Here is a 9,476-nt window from a genome sequence, read left to right as displayed (position 1 = left end):
GGGGAGCAGAGACAAGGGGCGCTGTGGCCCTTTCTCGTTTAGCTCCGCTGGGCGCTGCCTTCAGACGGCTGTGCCCAGCGGGACTCCTAAACCGGGTGGGGGGGGGGGTAAAAAAAAAAAAAACAAAAAAGGGGAGCTCCGAAATGGAGCTCTAAGCGCCCTGGCGCGGAGCTACTACGTCATGGACGCGCCGCCCCGTCTAGAGGCGGCGCGGCCATGACGTACTCACGGCGGCGGCCGTGCGGAAGGGCCGCTGCCGTTTAGTGCGTGTTCGCCACGCACTAGGGTTAGGGCGGTGCGGAAGCACCACCCTTTCGTAACCCTAGTGCGTGGCGAACACGCACTAAACTGCCGGTCTGTAACCGGCCATTATCTCTTATCTATTCAGATCATACACAACAAAGATAAGTTTCTCTTTCCAGTCGTGTTTTAAAAGATTAAATAGCAAAAGATGACATGAAACCCTCACATAACAGGAAATTTTACAGAAGCCTCATGGTGGAGTAACCCTTTGTTCACCACAATCTTGGGATACAACCCTGTGTTGAGTTTACGTGCATAAGTACTTGAGGCATATTGCAGATGTCTCAAGTGCAGGACATGAGCCTTCTAAACCACTAGATGTGCATAAAAGTTTAGGTTGGGTTGGATATGGAGACGCTACCCATACCTTTTCATCTTTAATTTTGTTGTCTTTCAATACTATATCTGTACTTTGTGACGTTAAGGATAGATCAGGGAACTAAAGGCCCGCAGCTGAAACTGCTGCCTGCTACCACAATGCAGAAATAAAGCAATTTGATATCTCTTTAACTTTCATAGTTCAATTCTATAGAATTCTGGAATTTGTCGTTTGGTGAGGCACCAGAGCTCTTTGAGAGGAAAAGCTAAATACCCCCCAAACCAAAACTATAGATCCCAGCATTCCATAGCATTGAGTCAAGGCAGTCAAAGTGGTGTCAAACTCCTTTATTTCTTCAGTGTAGACACATCCATAAGATAGGAACGGAGAATGGGTGGCTCTCTATGCATTGTTTGACTGCAGCCTGCATCATCCTTTTGCTATGCTGGCTAGATTTGTTGGGAACTACAGCTCAACAACATTGTTTATTTCTGACATAGATTACTTTACTAGCAAATGCTTTACAAAACTGTTGCTGTTGACATTTCCCCAAGTGATTTAATTAAAAGAAATAATATTCCCTGCTCCCCCATATGCTGATTATTGTTGAGTGTGAACTTTTGGTGAAGGAGTTTGTCGATGAAATAAGTCTTGGTTTCTTGAAACCTTGTGATCTTAAATTGGTTTATAAACAACGGTTTCTTTCACGGGATACATTTCTCATGGTATACTGAAGCAAAGTTTGGGGCTACCAAAGAAATTACTGCAATTGTTTTCTAGTGAGGAAGTGAGACAAAGGACTGACTTACAGATCCTGTTAAAGTCAAAGCATATGCCACTGGGAGCAACCCCTTTTAATTTTCCTGAAGGCAGTCAACCCCTTTAATGCTGCTCCTTCTTGTTAGCAGTAAATCTAATTTAAACCTCTGAGATGAGTCATACCCTGGGATTTAAACTCTCTTGATGTCAGATGTCCTTCTGAGATATTCCTGTGTTGGTTTTTAAACATTAAAAATATATTTCAGTTGTCTCAATTTATGCAGAGCAGTAGAGATGAACTGTGAACACGTAGTTACTGAGCAACCATATCTGCAACATGTTTTGAAGTTGTAAAAACATATTTGTGCCTATGTATTGGATTTTCAGTATCACTTTTTTACATTTTGTTGCTTTTTAATGGTTATACATAACAACATTAATCTGGGATTAAGATAGATGTGATGTGGATTTCTGTAAACACGTCTGTAACTTTTAACAGCATTAAATAGGAAGGGAAACTCTCAGCATAACAGGTGCACCTCATTTTTTCTTGTCTATATGCCATGTTCTTTTGCCTCTTTTTGCAGTAAGCATTGTCAGTTAGGAGCCCCTTATGCATTTTTAATTAAGATATTGGTGCTTTCCGGATGTTTGGAGATGTTAGGGGCTTCATAAAAGAGTAACCTGTTTGGCACAGTGTATAACTCTTGTAAAGGGAAAATTCTGCTCACAATCACATCTGCCACAGCTTGAGCTGATAAACCAAGCTGAACACAGGTATGTGTCAAGTGTGTGAAAAAACTAGTGTGACAGTTGAGATCTGGTTTCCTCAACTTGACGCCCTTCAGATGTCTTGGCCTACGATTCTTCGTCATGACTTAGCCTTCTGAGTTACTGATCAGGAATAAAGGAATTTTGGGACAAAACATACAGTCAGCCCTCCTTATCCACAGATTTTTTATCCATGGATTCAAGCATCCACGGCTTGAGAATATTCTCCAAAAATATAAATTCCAATTAGCAAAGCTTGATTTTCTATTTTATATAAGGGATACCATTTTACTATGCCATTGTATTTAATGAAACTTGAGCATCCACAGATTTTGTTATCCACAGGGGGTCCTGGAACCAAACCCCAGCGGATAACAAGAGACCACTGTATATGGGCTAAAGGTTGGAAAACACTGGTCATGATTGTTATGGGCTGTCTTCCAACATATTTGGCTCCTTATTAAGAATGACTACTTGGAATACTTGTGGTGCAGTTGACACAACATTTTCCTTAAATTAAATGATTTAATTCTTGAATTTTAATTCATTGTACCTCGTCCTCCACATTTGTGGCTTTGCTTTTGCGGATTTGATTATTCCACTAATTTTAGAATATGTTCTCCTAGGATAACTAAGTCCTCCAACATAACTCTGTGGTCAATTTTAACCAAAGTTTGCACTGAAAGACCGAGAGATACCTAGAGAAAAACCTCCACTAGGCATTTGTAGTTCCCCAAGCACATTCTGTGGTCAGGTCTTGGATATGACCACATAGTTGCACTGGGGACCTAGAGATTCCCAGAGAGGTGTTCTCACAGGTAAAACATGGTGTTTTTGTTATTTGCGGTTTTCCCACATTCACAGGGGGTCCGTTGCCCCAACCCCAGTGAATATGGAGGGGACAAGTGTGAGTGATTAAAGATTTAGTATTCTCTCCTGACTTCTACAATTTTTATTAAACCTTCTTTCACAACTTCCAGTTTTTTTCTTTAAATCACCAATGGTTTTTGCATGAAATGTGTAGTTTCGTTAGTTCTTTCATATGCAAGACAGTTTCACTTGCATTCTTAGTCTTCATAGTGTACCTCTGTGGCTTCCCAGTTGTTCTATCCCAGGATGCCTCCTTTTCCTGTGAAGCTAAAATATTAGATATTTGTTAGAACAGCTTGGTGGTGATAAAGCATCTGAGCAAAGCGGTGGTAGAGAAACCAGTGTAATTAAGATCTTGGGAAAATGAATAGGACAACACTAACATTCCATTTTAAAGCCACGAAAATGAAAGAGAAAGTAAAGAAGATGTGATAGTCTGGTGCTAGTGACTAGTTCTAAACATGAATAAACTTACCATTGAAACCATTGGGCCCACAGGAAATCTATGCAACCTTCACTTGTCCATTGTGATTTAAACACAGGTGCCATACTGTCTCTCTAGAAAAGACACTGTTCACTAACGGTAAGTGAGGAAAAGAGTGAATGAGAAAAATGAGTAAATGAGAAAAAACTAGCATATCACGTTTTGGTTATTTTTATGTAAGACAGGAGTGGGCCACTTCTCAGGTTGAGAGGGGAAGGGTTTTTCAAAGCTTTATTTTCTGAGTCGCCTGGGTCCCTTTCTGGGAGAAAGGTTGGGCTAGGCCCCTTCCAGCACGGGATGAAATCGTGTTCTGCGTGTACTAGGGTTAAGAAGGGGCGTCACTTCCTGGCGTCCCTAACCCTAGTACGCGCAGAGCGCGCACAAATAGGCGGTGCCCATGTCCACACGGAGGCCATGTTGAACGTCGCGGATGCATAGGTCTGTTGTCGCGATGAAGTGACGCCAGGAGCGCGCAACTAGCACCTCCGGCGCCATTCCAGGGGTGCAAAAAGAAGCGCCATTTGGCGGTCTTTTTAGCTACGCCCGGGAATTGCGCAGGTTGGCCACTGTGGTTCCCGGACGCAGGAAACCGACGCCTGCCGCGGAGACCACTGCTTTTAGCGGTCTGTAATGCGCCATAAAATGAAAATACATAAATACATAAAAAAACATTAAAACACATAGGGTTTTCTCCATGCATGAAATAGGTACATTGCATAAATAGGTACATTATTATTATTATTATTATTATTATTATTTATGTGTTGTTGTTGTTGTTGTTGTTGTGTGTTGTGTGCTGTCAAGTCTTCTTTGCAAGTTTCGAAATAGAACTTTGGCTGTATTAATTAAAATTATTTTTCTTTTATATGGTGTAAATTCATTTAAATTATCCCATATTATAATCATCTGGGTTCGTTCAGTGAGGGTGCCATGTCCCAACCCGGAAGTCTGACTTTAATACGAATGACTGTCATATTGATGGGTATTGAGTGGGATGGAAGCAAACTCCCGCCGTATACAAGGGCCCACTGCATTCTGATGTTCCAGTTGTGGCCCAGTTTTCTTCAATTAAAATTCATTCCCTTCTCCGTCCATGCTACGTTAGAGAGGATTAGATTTGGTTGTATAAAGTTTGCTTGTCCCAAACTCCAGCACACTTAGATTCACCCGTGCACATTTAGTAAAACAGACAATTTTCATGATGTCTTGCTGTTTTATTTGCCAGCGAGGAAAGATATTGTTAAGACTTTGTTTTTTTCCGGGCGGCATTGCATTCACATAGAACCAAGAGGTGATGTTGTGCTGTGTATTAATGGTGCTGCTCTGGTATGCAAATTGTATTCACTATTAGTTATGTTAGCAGAAGACAGATGAATTCTCTAGGTGAGAAGTGGGGAAAGTGTGGCCTGTTGGTCACTTATTGGTCCACAGGGCCCCTTCTGGAAGCATCTGGAATTCTCTGAAGTCCTTGCAAAGCCCCTAGGCCCCTGCATTTAAAAAATTAGTGATTTCCTCTGATGCTCAGATGGCCCAAATAGCTCACATCAAATACAGCAGTTTTGGCCCCACAACACCCAGGACTGCCACTGTCATAAAGCTCACCAATCCAGCCTTGGCCAAAAGTCAACAGAAGGGAAATCTGGCCACATGGGGAATACTGTTGTGACTCCCATGAGAAGGTACCTCCTGAAGGTACCCTAGGTGAACTGCAATAGATCAGTAAGTGTTCCTTTCTCACTCCTAGGTATGATAATAACAAAAACAAAATGATTTCCCCCCCTTAAACTGAGTTGCTGCAAAAAAGTGGTTAACCAGGAATGAATGGGCGGCCCTGAACCCAGTGGGGCCTGGGCTTTGAAAAAAACTCCCTATATGAAAAATCTGTTTTCATGTATAATGTATTTTTGTTTTCATTTGGATTTTATTTTTTTGGCCACCCTGATTGCTGGTTTGTGAGAGAGGGAGGATAAAATGAAATAAATAAATTTAATCTAAGTTGCATTACAATCTTGTTTCCTGTCATTTTTAAACCAATTTAAAGGCTTTTAATGCTTTTATGATTACTTATTTTTGTATTATTATTCCCTTCCGCTGTTATTGATTCCCATCTGAACAATACTGCTATTTTTCTAAAGGGATAAAAAACAAAAAGTATTCCACAATCATTTGTGTTGGCTTCTGAAATGTGGGATTGAGTCACCAGCAAGATCCCAATGCAGATGTTCCAGCTGTACAAGATGGGCTCAAATGTGTAGAGTACAGAGGTTACAGGGAATAATTGTTTTGGAATAAGTGTTCTGGATTGTGGTCCAGGATTGGCCTCCTGCATGGAAGAGCTAGAGATCCAGAAGAAGATCTTCTTTGAATGAAGCAATCTATTGGCAGGTAATTTTGTTGTTATTTCCATCTTCTCCCATCGTCTCCTCCCAGCTGCTCTCTTGACCTCTGGAGCAGCATTTGGAGAACAGGGGCAGGATTGAAGGAGACCTGCAAAAATGTCTGCTCCCCTTTTCTCCTCAGTGGGTCATTTTGGCAGAGTTCAACAAGCATTGTGGATCAGAGCTCTGGTCATTGATCACTGAACCATATGAAAGGAGCCTTGTAGCACCTATGAGTAACAAGGAAACAGACATTTTCAGCATAGGTTTTGTGGATTCCAGTCCACAAAACTGGAGTCCACATCAATTTTGCTAGAAACATTTTTCTCATTCTGAAAGTTGTTTCGGATCCTTTATTCTTTCTATGGTGAAACAGACTAAAACAGCTATGTCTTTGAATACTACCTAATGACATAGGTGGACATTTCATTTCATAGGATGCTATGGATGATTTTAAACTTTGGTCACCTGGATGGGAAGTTGCATTCTATTTTAGTTATTTGTACTACTTGTAATAAATTTTACTTAAGGACAGCAACATAGCAGGATATAGCTCACGCATGGTGCTTGGTGCAGTTACAAGATCAGAACAAAAATCATAAAAATCAGTATTATGATTGTCAGTAATATAATGGCACGTTGAGTATGCTGTGAGAAGGATAAAATTTTAAATCCGGAAGCAAACAGAAAGATTTAAACTGCTTTTTAAAAAATGCGACAGATCTCTCTGCTCTAGACTGAAGTCTTTGTGCTCAGATTAGTGAGTAAGCTTGTTTTTGGAGCAGAGCCAATGGTATAATTATTCGATGTTTGTTGGACTGGAGAAGAAAACCAAAATGATTTAGAAATGATTGGGAATATAAATCAAAAGGCAGCACAAGACTTATTAAAAATATAAGAAAAAGAAAGAAGAAAGCAGAAAGAGAAGAAGAAAGAGAAAGAAAGGGGAAGAGAGAAAATCTTCCAGGTAGGTCACTGAAGAATATTAATTCTCATAATGACAAAACTACAGTGATTGATGATGAAGCAAAACAGTGTTTCGATGCCTGGGGCTGATGGCTTTGTAAGAAAGAAGTTAGTGTCAAGACAGGACAGTCACCCTCTCCTTCTCCCTCTTCTGAAATGCATTTCATACAGATGCAAGCACACCACGTTAGTTCACCTTAAGCTTTACCTTATTCTGTATTCAGTGTTTAAGTAATTCTGTGGAAATACATTATGTTGAAGAATCACATGTAGCAAATATGGTACTGTTCAACTTTTGCTTGAAAAAGCCACTTGGGAAGAGTACACTTTGAATGGACAAAGAAGAAGTACTTAATCCTTTTCTTGTTGCTCTTCTCATGTCATATGGTGTGCATTTTGGACTAGGATGAAAGTTTCTCTCCCCAGTTTCTTGTTTGTTTGTTGTTCTATTGAATCTCTTCTCAAATGGTAAACAAAATTCCCTTTGTCTAGATTTAAACATATCGGTAATAATTAATTATTTTTAAAAAATTAGCCATTTATACACTTTTTCCATGAACAGAACTTGAGTCAGCAAATGTCAGGGCTCCCAGTGGTCTCCTGTAGAGGCATAGATTACACCTTTGGCAGTTGTTGCTACACACCTTCAGCCCCATAATATGGAATTGTGTGCCATTAGTAAGATATGAATTATATTTTCTGTACTGAGAGAACGTAGTTTCACTCTGAAAGGTATTGCTTGCTCAAACATGTCCTTTTTAGACAGTTTGTGGTGTTCAATAACTCATTGTAGATTCCAAAGCTTGGTGCAAAGCGTGCAACTGGGTCTGTTTGAAAAAAGCCAGTTAGTAAAATAATAAATCAGAGCCGTTGGTCAGATATGAACCTTGCCATAGGAGATAATGTTTCTTAGTATTATATTGCTTCCACCACACCTTCTTCCTAGGAAGAACAAATCCTTTCAATAATTGAGGACCTGCTTCTGCTGTTCCTGAATTTACAGAGGTTTTTCAGGAAGTTAGTAATGATATACAAAGCCTTAATGTGTCCTTGGGGCCTCAATTCGCAAGGTTGCCATAACCTCATATTTCTATGCCCAATCCATAATATTTTCTTTGTCCCATCACTGGGAGAAGTAAATTAACAGAGCCCTTGAGGTGGGCTTACTCTTAGATGTATAGCTGGCTCTGAATTGCCCTTATTTCAGTCTAAAGTTAAAGCTGGCTTCTCACCCAGAACTAGTGAGACCACAGCTTGATGTCGATGGATTTCTCAGATGCAGGTTTATTTTGTTCGAGTTTAATTGTTTACTTTGTTTTTGATTGCTTTTTTGATTGTTTTTAAAGAGACTTCATTGCTGTACCCCAGGCTGACTGCTGCTGAGGTAGATGTCAAGGAATAAAGTGCAAGGCAAAGTTTCAGTGTTGACATTTAAAAACCAAAATATTGTCCGCAGATCATTACATAAGTTAAGAGACAGTGGAGCCATTGAATACTCAAGAGTTTCCATACCTTGGCTCAGTCATTAACCAGAATGGAGGACTGCGTCAAGAAATCAGAAGAAGGCTAGGACTTTGAAGGCAGCTATGAAAGAACTAGAGAAGATCTGAAGTGTCAAGATGTGTCATTGAATTCTAAAGTTAGATTGCCCATGCCATCATCTTTCCCATTTCTATGTATGGTTGTGTGAAAGCTGGACGTGAAGAAAGCTGATGGGAAGAGCATCTCCTTATTTGAATGTGGTTTTGGAGGAATTCTACAGATACTGTGGACTGCTAAAATATATAAATTAGTCCTAGATAAGTCAAGCCTCAGCTTTCCCTAGAAGCCAAAGACTAAACTGTTGTTACTTTGGACAATCATAAGAAGACATGACTCCCCAGGAAAGACTTTTTAACTAGAAATGACACAAGAAATTCAATTCCAGTTTTAAAAATGTGGTAAATCTGATTCCCCCCCCCAATGAGGCTACATGCTTTGCTTTAATTCTCCTTCCTCCAGACTCACCTAATTTTTAATGTTGGGAGCTGGGTTTAGTCTGGGATGGTCCAGTGCCATGAGTGGTGTGTGCCATGGAAGCCCATTGGCATGTGTCACTCATCCCCATTTGAAATGAAGGGATGAAACCATGGTTGAAACTAGTTTCTAATGCTAGTTAATGCTGTCCATCATCAGCCCATTCACAGACATCATGAAAGATATACCACAAGGAAAGTGCAGCGAAGAGGTGAAAAAGGGGAAGGATATGCGGTCAGAAGAGTTCTTGTAAACCCGTCACATGCTCTTGAGCATCCATGGTTGGGAGATATTGCTAGAATGGTATCTGCATTGGGTAAAAAATTAAAACCAGTCGTCGCAAAACATAAAACACAAACCTTCCCCAATTTCCCCGCCCCTTCAGTAGCTGGCTGCATGTCTGAGAGTCTTGTTCAAACAGTAAATTAATTAGGTTACAAGCGCCACACTAGGCTTCATGCACGCTGAAACTTAGAAAAATGCATGTTATCTGAGCAGACTTCTGCTCGGTACCATGGTGCCGCGTTTTGCAGAAGTCAGGGAAAGTGATTATGTTTTTGTCAGTTTCAGTCCTCTGGGGGATATTGAGGAGAGGAGAGGAATCTGGGGC

This window comes from Sceloporus undulatus, chromosome 3, assembly GCF_019175285.1.
Source record: "Sceloporus undulatus isolate JIND9_A2432 ecotype Alabama chromosome 3, SceUnd_v1.1, whole genome shotgun sequence".
NCBI lineage: Eukaryota > Metazoa > Chordata > Lepidosauria > Squamata > Phrynosomatidae > Sceloporus > Sceloporus undulatus.
The sequence above is the reverse complement of the archived record's forward strand: the minus strand, read 5'-3'. Positions refer to the sequence as shown.